This window comes from Neoarius graeffei, chromosome 5, assembly GCF_027579695.1.
Source record: "Neoarius graeffei isolate fNeoGra1 chromosome 5, fNeoGra1.pri, whole genome shotgun sequence".
In the NCBI taxonomy this organism is placed as follows: domain Eukaryota; kingdom Metazoa; phylum Chordata; class Actinopteri; order Siluriformes; family Ariidae; genus Neoarius; species Neoarius graeffei.
Genome location: NC_083573.1, coordinates 17,541,759 through 17,555,737, shown reverse-complemented (window position 1 = coordinate 17,555,737; position 13,979 = coordinate 17,541,759). Strand labels below are relative to the sequence as shown.

At 47.1% G+C, this 13,979-nt stretch overlaps 1 protein-coding gene across 3 annotated transcripts in view; it reads right to left on the bottom strand.

Annotated features, from left to right (window-relative positions):
- jarid2a (jumonji and AT-rich interaction domain containing 2a) overlaps window positions 1-13,979 on the bottom strand; it is a 172,544-nt gene that overhangs the window by 109,162 nt on the left and 49,403 nt on the right. The window lies entirely within an intron of this gene.

The following is a 13,979-nucleotide window of genomic DNA, read 5'->3' as shown; positions in this document are numbered from 1 at the left end:
CTGATCCATGTAAAGGAATGAATGAATGGGGAGATTTTGAGTGAAAACCTCCTTCCATCAGCAAGGGCATTGAAGATGAAACGTGGCTGGGTCTTTCAGCATGACAATGATACCAAACACACCGCCCGGGCAACGAAGGAGTGGCTTCATAAGAAGTATTTCAAGGTCCTGGAGTGGCCTAGCCAGTCTCCAGATCTCAACCCCATAGAAAATCTTTGGAGGGAGTTGAAAGTCCGTGTTGCCCAGCGACAGCCCCAAAACACCACTGCTCTAGAGGAGATCTGCATGGAGGAATGGGCCAAAATACCAGCAACAGTGTGTGAAAACCTTGTGAAGACTTACAGAAAACATTTGACAACTGTCATTGCCAACAAAGGGTATATAACAAAGTATTGAGATGAACTTTTGTAATTGACCAAATACTTCTTTTCCACCATAATTTGCAAATAAATTCTTTAAAAATCAGACAATGTGATTTTCTGGATTTTTTTTTCTCATTTTGTCATTTTGTTGTTGTCATGAAATTTAAAATCAACTAATTTTTCTCTTTAAATGATACATTTTCTCAGTTTAAACATTTGATATGTCATCTATGTTCTATTCTGAATAAAATATGGAATTTTGAAACTTCCACCTCATTGCATTCCGTTTTTATTTACAATTTGTACTTTGTCCCAACTTTTTTGGAATTGGGGTTGTGTGTGTGTGTGTGTGTGTATATATATATATAGCACAGGACTGTATTCCTCTGATAACAGAAACAAAGCTCCAGCTCTCTCTGCTCTTAATCTGTTCTGTTTTTTTCAGGATTTATCGTGCATGTCACTCTTTGTTGAGTTTATGCCTGAGTTGTTTGAAACCAATCTGGGTTTTCTGTATCGAATAAGGAAGCAGCTTCACCTTTAAGAAAATCAAATACTTTCATGAAGGAGCCAACTCGAATGTGAGCAGAAAAAAAAACCCACGAGATTCTTAAGCAAACTCTTCCATCCTCACTTTCGACTTTCTGTTTTTGTAAAATACATTTTAAATACAATTGTGAATTTCTCTGGAGTTTTCAGGCTGAGCTCCTCTTTTCGTATTCTTTAACCACTCATTTCCTTGTTGTTCTTGAAGCATTTGCTTCCATTTGTTAACGTTTTTCTTGATAGCAGGGAGACGGTAATGCCTTTTATCTATTTCTCTGTTTGAACAAGCAAAAACAGTGCAAAAATTAACCATGTTGAAGACAGATTAAGCCTTGCTTGCATAAAAGACGGTGTCTGTCTGACCCCAGCTGTAATTATCACGTGATCCATGATGTCATGCACAAGGGGTCTATAAACAGGATGCGTACCATACTACAATAGCGGGAGTATATAAAATAACTTGCAAAGCAGTAAATGAAACCAAGACTAAGAAAACAGCCAAGACATAATGGTGGATGTGTAGTGAGGGATGTTTTTAGGAACTGAAATAAAAGGTCAAAAAGCCTAATTTTTGTGGTGCTAGTTCATAATATATGCTTGTTCCAACTTACCCAGTCAGGCATGCCGGGGACATATCCCACTTGCCCGAATGCATGTTTCACTTGCCCTGGGCAATCGGGCAGTCTTTAATGTCGAGCCCTGCCAAGACCAGTGTCAAGTACTACAACACTACCAGGTTCCTTCTAGTAGGCATATGAGGTGAAAATTCAAATTCAATCCAAATTGCTTGGTCTCACTGGATTCAGAATTGAATGCAGAACAACATACTTTTTACAGAATTAAAATGTTTAACCGTTCTTCAGATATTACAAATCAAAGATTGAAAAAACAGCTTAATTTTTAGAAAGCTGCTGTAATATTCTGTATGAGGATCACATGGTCCAAAATGGGCCTCATTAACCAATGAGATCAAACGGTTTTTTTCTTAATAACTTTTCTATTTTTCAAGATATTTACATGGAAATTGGCAGGCACATAGATGGTTGTATACTGAATAAAAAATTTGAAAAATTAGTAAAAGCAAATTATGCAAATGAGTATTTAATTTGTGTTATGCTAATTAGGTTAAACAGTTAAATCGGTACACTCTTCAAAGTTTCACCAAATGGCTTTATTTGTGCAATATAAAGCTGATCTTAACTCTCATTTATACATCACAAAGAAGGAAAAATCAATGTTAATTATAAAATATACATCAATAAGCACTGAATGACATTCACATCTACTGTTCTCTATCAAAATAAATGATCATTTCTAATACCCTGTTTGTGCTCTGTAGACCTTTGTATTTCTAAGTAGGGCCTACTAGTGTTTATATGAAAGAATATAAATGATTATTTCAATTAATATTCACAGCTTTCAAGGCTAACCTTGAAAAACCTGTGTGAGCCACATCCAGCAAACAATTTCAGTTAACTGAATTGAAATTGACACTTGCGTTTCTGACTTCCGTTTTTTTAAACATCATTCCGACCACTAAGATCTCAATATTTTTCATCAAAACAACTACAGTTATATTCTAAAATAGTTAGTTATTTACATGAATCAGTTTGATTTGAAAAATAAGTAGGTAAAGCTGTTAGGGGTGATGGAGGTGTGGTGAGATAAGGATCCACAAGCAGAACACAGACAGTAATCCAATAAAGTGATTTAATCCAGGGAAAAGGGCGTGGCGAAAAGGTAAACAAACTGGACAAAAACAAATGGCAAAATAGTCCAGGTAAAAAGTGACAAAAACTTGACAAAAACACAAGGCAGACAAGGACAAAAACGCTAGGGCAAAAAAAACAAACAAGAAGAAAATCCTAAGTGCAAAAACCATGAACTAGAAAAAAAAGCTTGAGCAAAAACCATGAAATGCAATAAAGGCACAGAAACGGCTGGAATAGCAAAACGAGCCGTCCTGGCAAAGTCAGGGTCTGAGAACGGCCTTTAAATAAGTGGGGTGAAAACCAGGAAGTGATTTAAAGGTGAGCTGGAATTCCCGTCCCGGATCCGGATCGGCGCTGGCGTGGGAGATCTGTAATCTGCGGAATGGATGTCCGGGGCGGAGCATGACAAAAGCTATGAAAACTCACTTCAAAGTCTCCCATGAAGCAGAACATCAAAACTAGCAGACGGAAAATTTTGCTTCATCAGAAACAGTGAGAGTGAGAGAGCATCCCTGTAAAAGTTATCTGATTGATATTCATGAGTAGGCGGCATGGTGGTGTAGTGGTTAGCGCTGTCGCCTCACAGCAAGAAGGTCCGGGTTCGAGCCCCGGGGCCGGCGAGGGCCTTTCTGTGCAGAGTTTGCATGTTCTCCCCGTGTCCGCGTGGGTTTCCTCCGGGTGCTCCGGTTTCCCCCACAGTCCAAAGACATGCAGGTTAGGTTAACTGGTGACTCTAAATTGACCGTAGGTGTGAATGTGAGTGTGAATGGTTGTCTGTGTCTATGTGTCAGCCCTGTGATGACCTGGCGACTTGTCCAGGGTGTACCCCGCCTTTCGCCCGTAGTCAGCTGGGATAGGCTCCAGCTTGCCTGCGACCCTGTAGAAGGATAAAGCGGCTAGAGATAATGAGATGAGGTGAGATATTCATGAGTAATCCAGTCAGAAACCGATCAGGAGAGAGAGAGAGAGAGAGAGACAGAGAGCCTGACCGCTTTGCTGTGACAAAAAACACCGGCAGTTTCCCGACGTCCCGCGAGCAGAGAGTGAAATCTGTTGTACCGACTTCAACCTACTGTTACTCCCAAACTACTGAACAGATCTTAGCAAGATAAATTTCTTTGGAAAGCAGAGATAAGCTTTTTAAAGATAGTATTTGTGATAGAAAATATTCAAGAGTTAAGCAATGACAGATTTGGAAACTTAGATGAGTAGTGTAACTTGCTGAAACTTGCTGGCTGTGCTGTGGACAATTTTCACAGCACAGCCAGCAAGCATCTGATAAGCTTACTTCCAGACCTTACATCTTCTACACAGTCAAGGTCAATAACTATTTGGACACTGACAAAGTTATTGTTCTTTTAGCTCTCTTCCATCCATTCCAACCTCTCTTGTTCACTCCTACTCTGCACTCGCCAATACTTTGTACATTTGACCCCAGATATCTGAACTCATCCACTCTGACCACCTCTCTTCCTTGTCACTGTACCATTCCACTGTCTTCCACGCACATGTATTCCATCTTGCTCCTACTGACTTTCATTCCCCTTCTCTCTAGTGCACATCTCCATGTCTCTAAGTTTCCTTCCACTTGCTCCCTGTTCTCACTACACATCACAATATCATCTGCAAACATCACTGCCCATGGGGCATCTTGCCTGGTGTCGTCTGTCAACCTGTCCATTATCATTGCAAACAAGAAGGGGCTTAGGGCCGAGCCCTGGAGCAATCCAACAGCCTCCGTCATTCCCACTGCTTTCACACTGTCCTCATACACCAAATCTCACATACTTCTCCGCCACTCCTGGTTTCCTCGTGCAGTACCACAACTCCTCTCTTGGCACCCTAAATCCACAAATGCACAATGCAGCTCCTTCTGGCCTTCTCTGTACTTTTCCATCAACATTCTCAAAGCGAATATTGCATCTATACTACTCGACATTGCTGCTCGCATATCTCTACATCTCCTCTTAGCCGAGCTTCCGCTACTCTTTCCCATAACGTCATGTTGTGGCTGGTCAACTTTACGTCAACATGAGAGATGTTGTTCATACCAGAGCCAAAAACATGACAGTCACCAAACCTTTTAACATATACAGCTATATTAAACCCATATCCAGCTCTGCCCTGAAATTTTCTTTTGAATAATAAGATTTCTGTCATTCCTTGTATGTAGACGCGCTCACTTCCTTGCCTTCTTCCTTTTTTTTTTTTAAAGCAAAGATTCACGAAGAGCTTTGCGTATCTATTTTATTTCTGATTTTGACCCTGGCCAGTGTAGCTGACTCAGGAATATGGCTTTGTCATGATCTGGATTGTAACCAGTGTAGTTGTTTAAATAAATGCACTCTGTACCGACACTGACACACACAGACACACACACACACACACATATGGAATTGGAAAACTGTTGAAGAAGTGATGTAATTCAGTGAAAGCACAATAACCGGTATGCAGGCATGGCGCATTGAGGATATTGAGGATAACAGTGCGCGCAGCTGACTTCAATCATTAAACCGCAGTGACTCGGGTAGAACATAATGAATGAATAATTCCCAAGCACATGAACCCCACAAGAGAGAAAGATTCAGGCTATAACTTACTCCACTAACACACACTCAGCCCAATCACAACACAACAATATAATGCTTAATGTAGCACTGAATGGCAAAGAAAATAATGAACAATAAAGATGATAGCATGATGTCCTATTTGGAGTTGTCTCTCTTCCAGGATGACAGCGTCCTCATCCACAGGGCATGAAGGTTACGGAATGGTCTGATTAGTATGACAATATGCACATCATAACCTAGATCTGAAAGGAGAACTGAAGTCATTTTTAAACTTGCTTTATTTCTCAATTAAGGTGTTATTCAATTATGTTTTCGGTTTTAGTAACTGTGGCAGCGGAGGCGTGGCCAAGCGCCGGTCTATGACAGGAGGGCGGAGTCAGGGAAGGTAAGTGGCAGAATCACTACACCTGTTGTCAATTAACCTGTGTTTGTGTGTGTCTTCCCAGTGACCGCGCCCTATTTAAAGAGGGAGAGCAGAGAGCTCATCCCGGAACCAGACGCCGGTTGTGTGTTGGTGTGTGTCTGAGTTCGAATTTGTTCACTGAAAAGTGTGGCAATAAAAATCGTATTTTCAAACCTGATCTCTGTCCTGCCGTCCTCTGTGCTCCACCCCTTCGTTAGAACGGTTACAGTGGTGCCGAAACCCGGGACCTGGAGCACAGCAGCCTAACAGCCCCATGGAGTCCTCCCCATTCGCCGAACTGGTCCACGCCCTCGCCACGGCCCAGCAAAGCCAGCACCAGGCACTACTCACCCTCCGAAAGGAGCAAGAACAGCGGTTCGAGGCCCTGGTGTTGGCCCAACAAGAAGATCGACAGGCGTTCCGGCACCTCCTCGCGTCGGCGGGGTCCACCAACGCTCCCACCGCGGGCCCGTCCCCCCTCATCCTAACAAAGATGGGCCCGCAGGACGACCCCGAGGCATTCATCACGCTCTTCGAGCAAGTCGCGGAAACCTCGGGGTGGCCGATGAAGCAGTGTGCAGCGCGCCTCCTCCCCCTGCTAACGGGAGAGGCACAGCTGGCCGCGCTACAGCTCCCCGCCGACCGCCGGCTGGCCTACGCGGACCTTCGCCGGACCATCCTCCAGCGTGTGGGGCGCACCCCGGAACAGCAGTGGCAGCGCTTCCGCGCTTTACGCTTGGAGGAAGTCGGCCGGCCGTTCACGTTCGGCCAGCAACTCCGGGACGCCTGCTGGCGGTGGTTGAGGGCCGACAACTGCGACGCCGAGGGGATCATCAACCAGGTGGTGCTGGAGCAATTCATAGCACGCTTGCCAGCGGGAACCGCGGAGTGGGTCCAGTGCCACCGCCTGGCGTCGCTGGATCAGGCAGTCGAGCTGGCGGAGGACCATATGGCGGCTGTCCCGGCAGCAAGACAGCAGACAGCCTCTTCTCTTCTCTCCTCTTCTCTCTCTCTCTCTCCCTCTCCTCCTGTGTCTCGTCCTCGCCCCATTCCCCCACAGCGGAGGCGGGGGCCGGCGCCACCTGTGCCGGCCCGCCGCACCCGCGGTGCCCTCCCGTTTCTCCCTTCTGTGTCTTTCTCTCCCCCCCCTCAGGTGAGTGAGCCCCAGAACACCAGTGCGGAGAGGAAGCCTGGGCCGGTTTGCTGGCGCTGCGGGGAGCCGGGCCACCTCCAACAACAGTGCACGGTCATGGAGGTGGGCACGGTGGTTCGGATCCCCGACGCGCCAGGAGCCGCCCTCGATCGGGCCGGAGCGTATCGCATACCGGTGAGTATTCAAGGGGATACATATCAGGCGTTGGTGGATTCTGGTTGTAATCAGACCTCAATCCACCCAAGCCTGGTTCAAGACGAGGCATTGGGGGGAGCACAGGGGGTGAAGGTGTTGTGTGTGTGCACGGGGACGTTCACAGCTACCCTTTGGTGTCGGTCCACATTTTTTTCAGAGGGGAAAAATTTATAGTGAAGGCGGCGGTTAATCCTCGCCTTACCCACACTTTAATTTTGGGGACAGATTGGCCGGGATTTTGGGATTTAATGACACACTTAGTGAAGAGTGGGTCCTGCCATAGTTTAACAGGGGGAGGTCCCGGTGTTGCTTTGGCAGGAGCAGCTGTCACAGAGCCGTCTACATCATCTCCGCGTCAGAGTGAGGAGCAGCAGGCTCCTCCTCTCTCTGTTGGGGAATCCCTCGCAGATTTCCCATTAGAGCAGTCACCAGACGAGACTCTGCAGCATGCGTTTGACCAAGTGAGAGTAATCGATGGTCAAACGCTCCCGCCGAACGCCACCCCGTCCTTCCCCTACTTTGCGATTATGAAGGATAGGTTATACTGAGTGATGCAGGACACTCAAACTAAGGAGCGAGTCACGCAGCTTTTAATTCCAAAGAGCCACCGGGAATTGGTATTCCAGGTGGCTCACTTTAATCCCATGGCTGGACACCTAGGGCAGGATAAGACACTAGCCCGAATAATGGCCCGATTCTATTGGCTGGGGATTCGCGGCGACGTTCGTAGGTGGTGTACGGCGTGCCGCGAATGCCAGTTAGTAAATCCAGCGGCCATTCCAAAAGCGCCTTTGCGCCCTCTACCATTAATCGAGACCCCGTTTGAAAGAGTTGGGATGGATCTCGTCGGGCCATTAGATCGGTCGACATGAGGGTACCGCTTTATATTAGTTCTGGTGGACTATGCAACGCGATACCCAGAAGCAGTGCCTCTGCGCAATATCTCAGCGCGCAGTATTGCGGAGGCGCTCTTCCGCGTTATTTCCCGAGTGGGAATCCCGAAAGAGATTCTGACTGATCAAGGCACCACGTTTATGTCACGGACACTGCGCGAACTGTATGGGTTATTGGGGATTAAGCCGATCCGCACCAGTGTGTATCACCCACAAACGGACGGTTTAGTTGAACGGTTCAACCGCACCCTCAAGAATATAATTAAAAAATTCGTAAGTGAGGACGCACGTAATTGGGATAAGTGACTCGAGCCCTTGCTGTTTTCAGTGCGAGAGGTCCCCCAAGCCTCCACGGGGTTCTCCCTGCTCTAATTATTATAGGCATTCTAGATGTGCTGCGCGAAAATTGGGAGGAGGGACCTTCACAAAGCAAAAACGAAATTCAATACGTTATGGACCTGCGCGCAAAACTCCACACCCTCACCCACCTAACCCAGGAGAATTTGCAGCAGGCCCAAGAACGGCAAACCCACCTGTACAACAAGGGTACGCGCCTTAGAGAGTTCGCACCGGGAGATAAAGTACTCGTACTGTTGCCCACATCGAGCTTCAAATTGGTCGCCAAGTGGTAAGGACCCTTTGAGGTCACACAGCGAGTCGGGGACGTTGACTACGAGGTGAGGCGAACGGACAGGGGTGGGGCGCTACAGATTTACCACCTCAATCTGCTTAAACTCTGGAATGAGGAGGTCCCCGTGGCATTGGTGTTGGTGGTTCCGGAGAAGGCGGAGCTGGGGCCGGAGGTCCAAAAAGGGGCATTGGCGTCATGTATCCCTCCGGTCCCCTGTGGAGACCACCTCTCTCCGACCCAACTCGCGGAGGTCGCCCAGTTGCAGACCGAGTTTTCGGATGTGTTCTCGCCCCTGCCCGGTCGCACTAACCTCATAGAGCACCACATAGAGACGCCCCCGGGGGTGGTAGTGTGTAGCCGCCCTTACAGGCTACCCAAACACAAAAAAAAAGGTGGTTCAGGAAGAACTCGAGGCCATGCTCGAAATGGGCATCGTCGAGGAGTCCCACAGTGACTGGAGCAGCCCGGTGGTCTTGCTACCCAAGGCCGACGGGTCGGTCCGGTTCTGTGTAGACTACAGAAAAGTCAATGCGGTGTCTAAATTTGACGCGTACCCAATGCCTTGGATTGATGAGTTGCTCGATCGACTAGGCACGGCTCGCTTTTATTCGACACTGGATTTGACAAAGGGATACTGGCAGATCCCCTTGACTCCACTATCCCGAGAAAAAACGGCCTTTTCCACACCGTTCGGATTACACCAATTCGTCACACTTCCGTTCGGGCTGTTTGGGGCGTTTCAGCGGCTGATGGACCGGGTCCTCCGCCCACACGCCACCTATGCGGCCGCCTACCTTGATGACATCATCATCTATAGTAATGACTGGCCGAGGCATCTCGAACATCTGAGGGCCGTACTTAGGTCGCTGAGGCGAGCGGGTCTCACAGCCAACCCGAAGAAGTGTGCGATTGGGCGGGTGGAAGTACGGTATCTGGGCTTCCACTTAGGCAACGGGCAGGTGGGCCCCAAATTAACAAGACCGCAGCAATTGCGGCCTGTCCGAGGCCCAAGACCAAAAAGGGGGTGAGACAGTTCTTGGGGCTGGCTGGCTATTATCGGAGGTTTATACCTAATTATTCAGACGTCACCAGCCCGCTGACTGATCTCACTAAAAAGGGGGCACCAGATCCGGTCCAGTGGACGGAGCAATGCCAGCGGGTTTTTTCTGAGGTAAAGGCCGCACTGTGTGGGGGGCCACTTTTACACTCCCCTGACTTTTCTCTCCCCTTTATATTACAGACCGATGCGTTGGACAGAGGGCTGGGGGCGGTTTTGTCCCAGGAGGTGGAGGGGGAGGACCGCCCAGTCCTATACATCAGCAGGAAGCTGTCGGTGCATGAGGGCCGCTACAGCACCATAGAGAAAGAGTGCCTGGCAATCAAGTGGGCAGTCCTCACCCTCCGTTACTACCTGCTGGGGCGCCCTTTCACCCTCTGTTCGGACCACGCGCCCCTCCAGTGGCTCCACCGCATGAAGGATGCCAACGCGTGGATCACCCGTTGGTATCTGGCACTCCAACTCTTTAATTTCAAGGTGGTCCACAGGCCGGGGGCGCAGATGGTCGTGGCGGACTTCCTCTCCCGTCGGGGGGGGGGGGGGGGGGGGGGGGGGAGTCGGCTGCAGGCCGGACGGCTGCCCGGCCTGAGTCGGGCGGTGGGGGTATGTGGCAGCGGGGGCGTGGCCAAGCGCCGGTCTGTGACAGGAGGGCGGAGTCAGGGAAGGTAAGTGGCAGAATCACTACACCTGTTGTCAATTAACCTGTGTTTGTGTGTGTCTTCCCAGTGACCGCGCCCTATTTAAAGAGGGAGAGCAGAGAGCTCATCCCGGAACCAGACGCCGGTTGTGTGTTGGTGTGTGTCTGAGTTCGAATTTGTTCACTGAAAAGTGTGGCAATAAAAATCGTATTTTCAAACCTGATCTCTGTCCTGCCGTCCTCTGTGCTCCACCCCTTCGTTAGAACGGTTACAGTAACCTTATATCGTGACTCGTATTGGCAACTAATTGCAATTAAATATTATACTTATCGGCCTAGGGGCGGCACGGTGGTGTAGTGGTTAGCGCTGTCGCCTCACAGCAAGAAGGTCCTGGGTTCGAGCCCCGGGGCCGGCGAGGGCCTTTCTGTGTGGAGTTTGCATGTTCTCCGCGTGGGTTTCCTCCGGGTGCTCCGGTTTCCCCCACAGTCCAAAGACATGCAGGTTAGGTTAACTGGTGACTCTAAATTGACCGTAGGTGTGAATGTGAGTGTGAATGGTTGTCTGTGTCTATGTGTCAGCCCTGTGATGACCTGGTGACTTGTCCAGGGTGTACCCCGCCTTTCACCCGTAGTCAGCTGGGATAGGCTCCAGCTTGCCTGCGACCCTGTAGAAGGATAACGCGGCTAGAGATAATGAGATGAGATGAGACTTATCGGCCTATTCAGTTTTTAGCCATGTTGAATTTAGTTCGTTTGGTCTATGGCAGGCGTCGCTTATCCGCGCAATCTTCACAAGACTTGTGTGAGACTTGGAAACGTGACGCGTCAGCCAGGTGTCAGTGCCACCATTTTGAAAACTGTTTTCAAAACAATTTTTTTTTCCGTTTCCGGTTGAGAGTACGTCGTGCGCGTTCTGGCTGCCGCTTCTCACCAGAGCTTTTTTTATTTTATTTTTCTTTTTCTATTTTCATTTTATTTATTTATTTTTTCTGTGTGTTTGTGTAGTTTGATGTTTGTTTGAGTGTTTTGTCCGCCGGTGGTGGTGTAGCTCCGGACCCAGTTTTGGGCGTCGGTTCCCTCCAGGTCTTGGTTCACTGTGGGTGATGCCTGTGCTCCCAACTGTGGACTGCAGTGAGCTCGTTGCTCATTTTATATCGTGGTTGTCCAGCGCTCTGTGTTTTAATGCTTGGCGTGATGTTCTGAGCGATGTTGCTCGGTGGTGTCGCAGCGGCTGTGCAGGCGGTTTGGACATACCAGCGCTTTGCATGGCGGAGCTTCTGTGCTCGCTTTGTGGATCCATGGCGTGGTGTTCGAGTGATGTTGCTGACGGCGTCACGGCGGCGGTGCTGGAGATGTGGGACTCGTTTTCGTGCGCCTTTTGGTGGGACTGTGGCTGCTACACCACTGGAATTACATCCTGACCCCTACTTGGTGGACTTTTTACTTTTTATTATTTATTTATTTATTTATTTTTGTTATTTTTTATTTATTTACTTTTTTCCTTGTCTATAATTGTAAAGCGTCCTTGGGTTTCTTGAAAGGCGCTATATAAATTTAACTTATTATTATTATTATAAAATATTGCACAAAAACGAGTTTAAATGACGATTACTGCCTACTTTTTTCAAACTTTCCTGACTGCTATCAAAACAAACAAAACTTCCGGCTTGATTACGTCAGCATTCGAAAGAGGGCGCGCGCATCTTTTGACAACGTTGGCGGATGTTGATCACTTTGATTTCCGCTGTACGTTTTACTTCCGTCCTACGATGTCTCACACAGGTCTCAATGAATCTCGTTTACGCCCACTGCTTTGACATATGGACTGATATATTACGTAGCACATTTCAAACGCTCATAACTTGCTATAGCAGTGATAAAATAGCGATCAAAAATGCATTCCTATATTTAATAAAATGAGCTAAATAGATAAATAGTCCTGCCTCAAGTGGAGGAGTTTAAGTATCTCGGGATCTTGTTCACGAGTGAGGGAAGGCTAGAGCATGAGATCGACAGGCGGATCGGTGCGGCCGCCGCAGTGATGTGGTCGCTTTACCGGTCCGTCGTGGTGAAGAAGGAGCTGAGCCAAAAGGCGAAGCTCTCGATTTACCCGTCGATCTACGTTCCGACTCTCACCTATGGTCATGAGCTTTGGGTAATGACTGAAAGAACAAGATACAAGCGGCCGAAACGAGTTTCCTTTGCAGGGTGGCTGGGCGCTCCGTTAGAGATAGGGTAAGAAGCACAGTCACTCGGGAGGAGCTCGGAGTACAGCTGCTGCTCCTCCACATCAAGAGGAATCAGCTGAGGTGGCTCGGGCATCTCTTTCGGATGCCTCCTGGACGCCTCCCTGGGGAGGTGTTCCAGGCATGTCCCCCCGGGAGGAGGCCCCGGGGAAGACCCAGGACACGCTGGAGGGACTATGTTTCTTGGCTGGCCTCGGAACGCCTCGGTGTTCTCCCCGAGGAGCTGGCCGAGGTGTCTGGGGAAAGGGAAGTTTGGGCTTCCATGCTCAGATTGCTGCCTCCGCGACCCGGCCCCAGATAAAGCGGATGAAGACGAGACGAGACAAGATAAATAGAATTTAGATAATAAAAAAATTTGCCTTCAGTTCTCCTTTAACCCAAGTGATGAAGGTGTTAGATGGCGTTCTCCACCACCATCATCAAAATACCAATTTTCAGAAGAATGGTGTTCACTGCTTCATGCCAAGGCACACGGACGCTGTCCTGGTGGCATGTGGTGGCCCAAGATCTTACTAAAACACTGTGTCCCAAATATGCCAACCAGATATCACAAATGTCATCAAAAAAAATGTAATAAGTAATGGCAGAGTATAACACGACAAATTTGAAATGCTACAAACTGGCAGATTTATTTGGAAAGATTACAGAATGCAGTTTTGTATGATGTTCATTGGAGGTCATGCGAAAATATGATTATAGCACCGTGCTATTATCTCATCTCATCTCATTATCTCTAGCCGCTTTATCCTTCTACAGGGTCGCAGGCAAGCTGGAGCCTATCCCAGCTGACTACGGGCGAAAGGCGGGGTACACCCTGGACAAGTCGCCAGGTCATCACAGGGCTGACACATAGACACAGACAACCATTCACACTCACATTCACACCTACGGTCAATTTAGAGTCACCAGTTAACCTAACCTGCATGTCTTTGGACTGTGGGGGAAACCGGAGCACCCGGAGGAAACCCACGCGGACACGGGGAGAACATGCAAACTCCACACAGAAAGGCCCTCGCCGGACCCGGGGTTCGAACCCAGGACCTTCTTGCTGTGAGGCGACAGCGCTAACCACTACACCACCGTGCCGCCCCGTGCTATTATTGATTTTATTATTATTATTAAAAAGTAATAATTATTTTACGATAAATTTTAATAATAAAATTATTTAAAAAGTTGTATTTTGTATTTATGTATTTATTTATTACTATTAATTATTAATTTTTTTGTATTTAATTTTAGTATTTTATTTATAATTATTTTAAATATTTTATTTATTTATTATTATAATTTTATTATTTTACTAATTAGTAATTATTTTATTATTTTAAAATAATAAAATTAATAATAAAATATTTTTATTAATTTAATTTTTTAAATGATACGATAATTAAGTTTATCATTTGTGTTTATTAATCAAATAATTTAACAATTAGTTATTAATACTTTATTCATTAATAGTTTAGAAATTATTAATAAAGTAATTATTTATTATTAATAAATTATTCTGTTTAATACATATTTAAAATTGTTCTATCAAAAATCTAATCTCATCTATCTATCTATCTATCTTATGC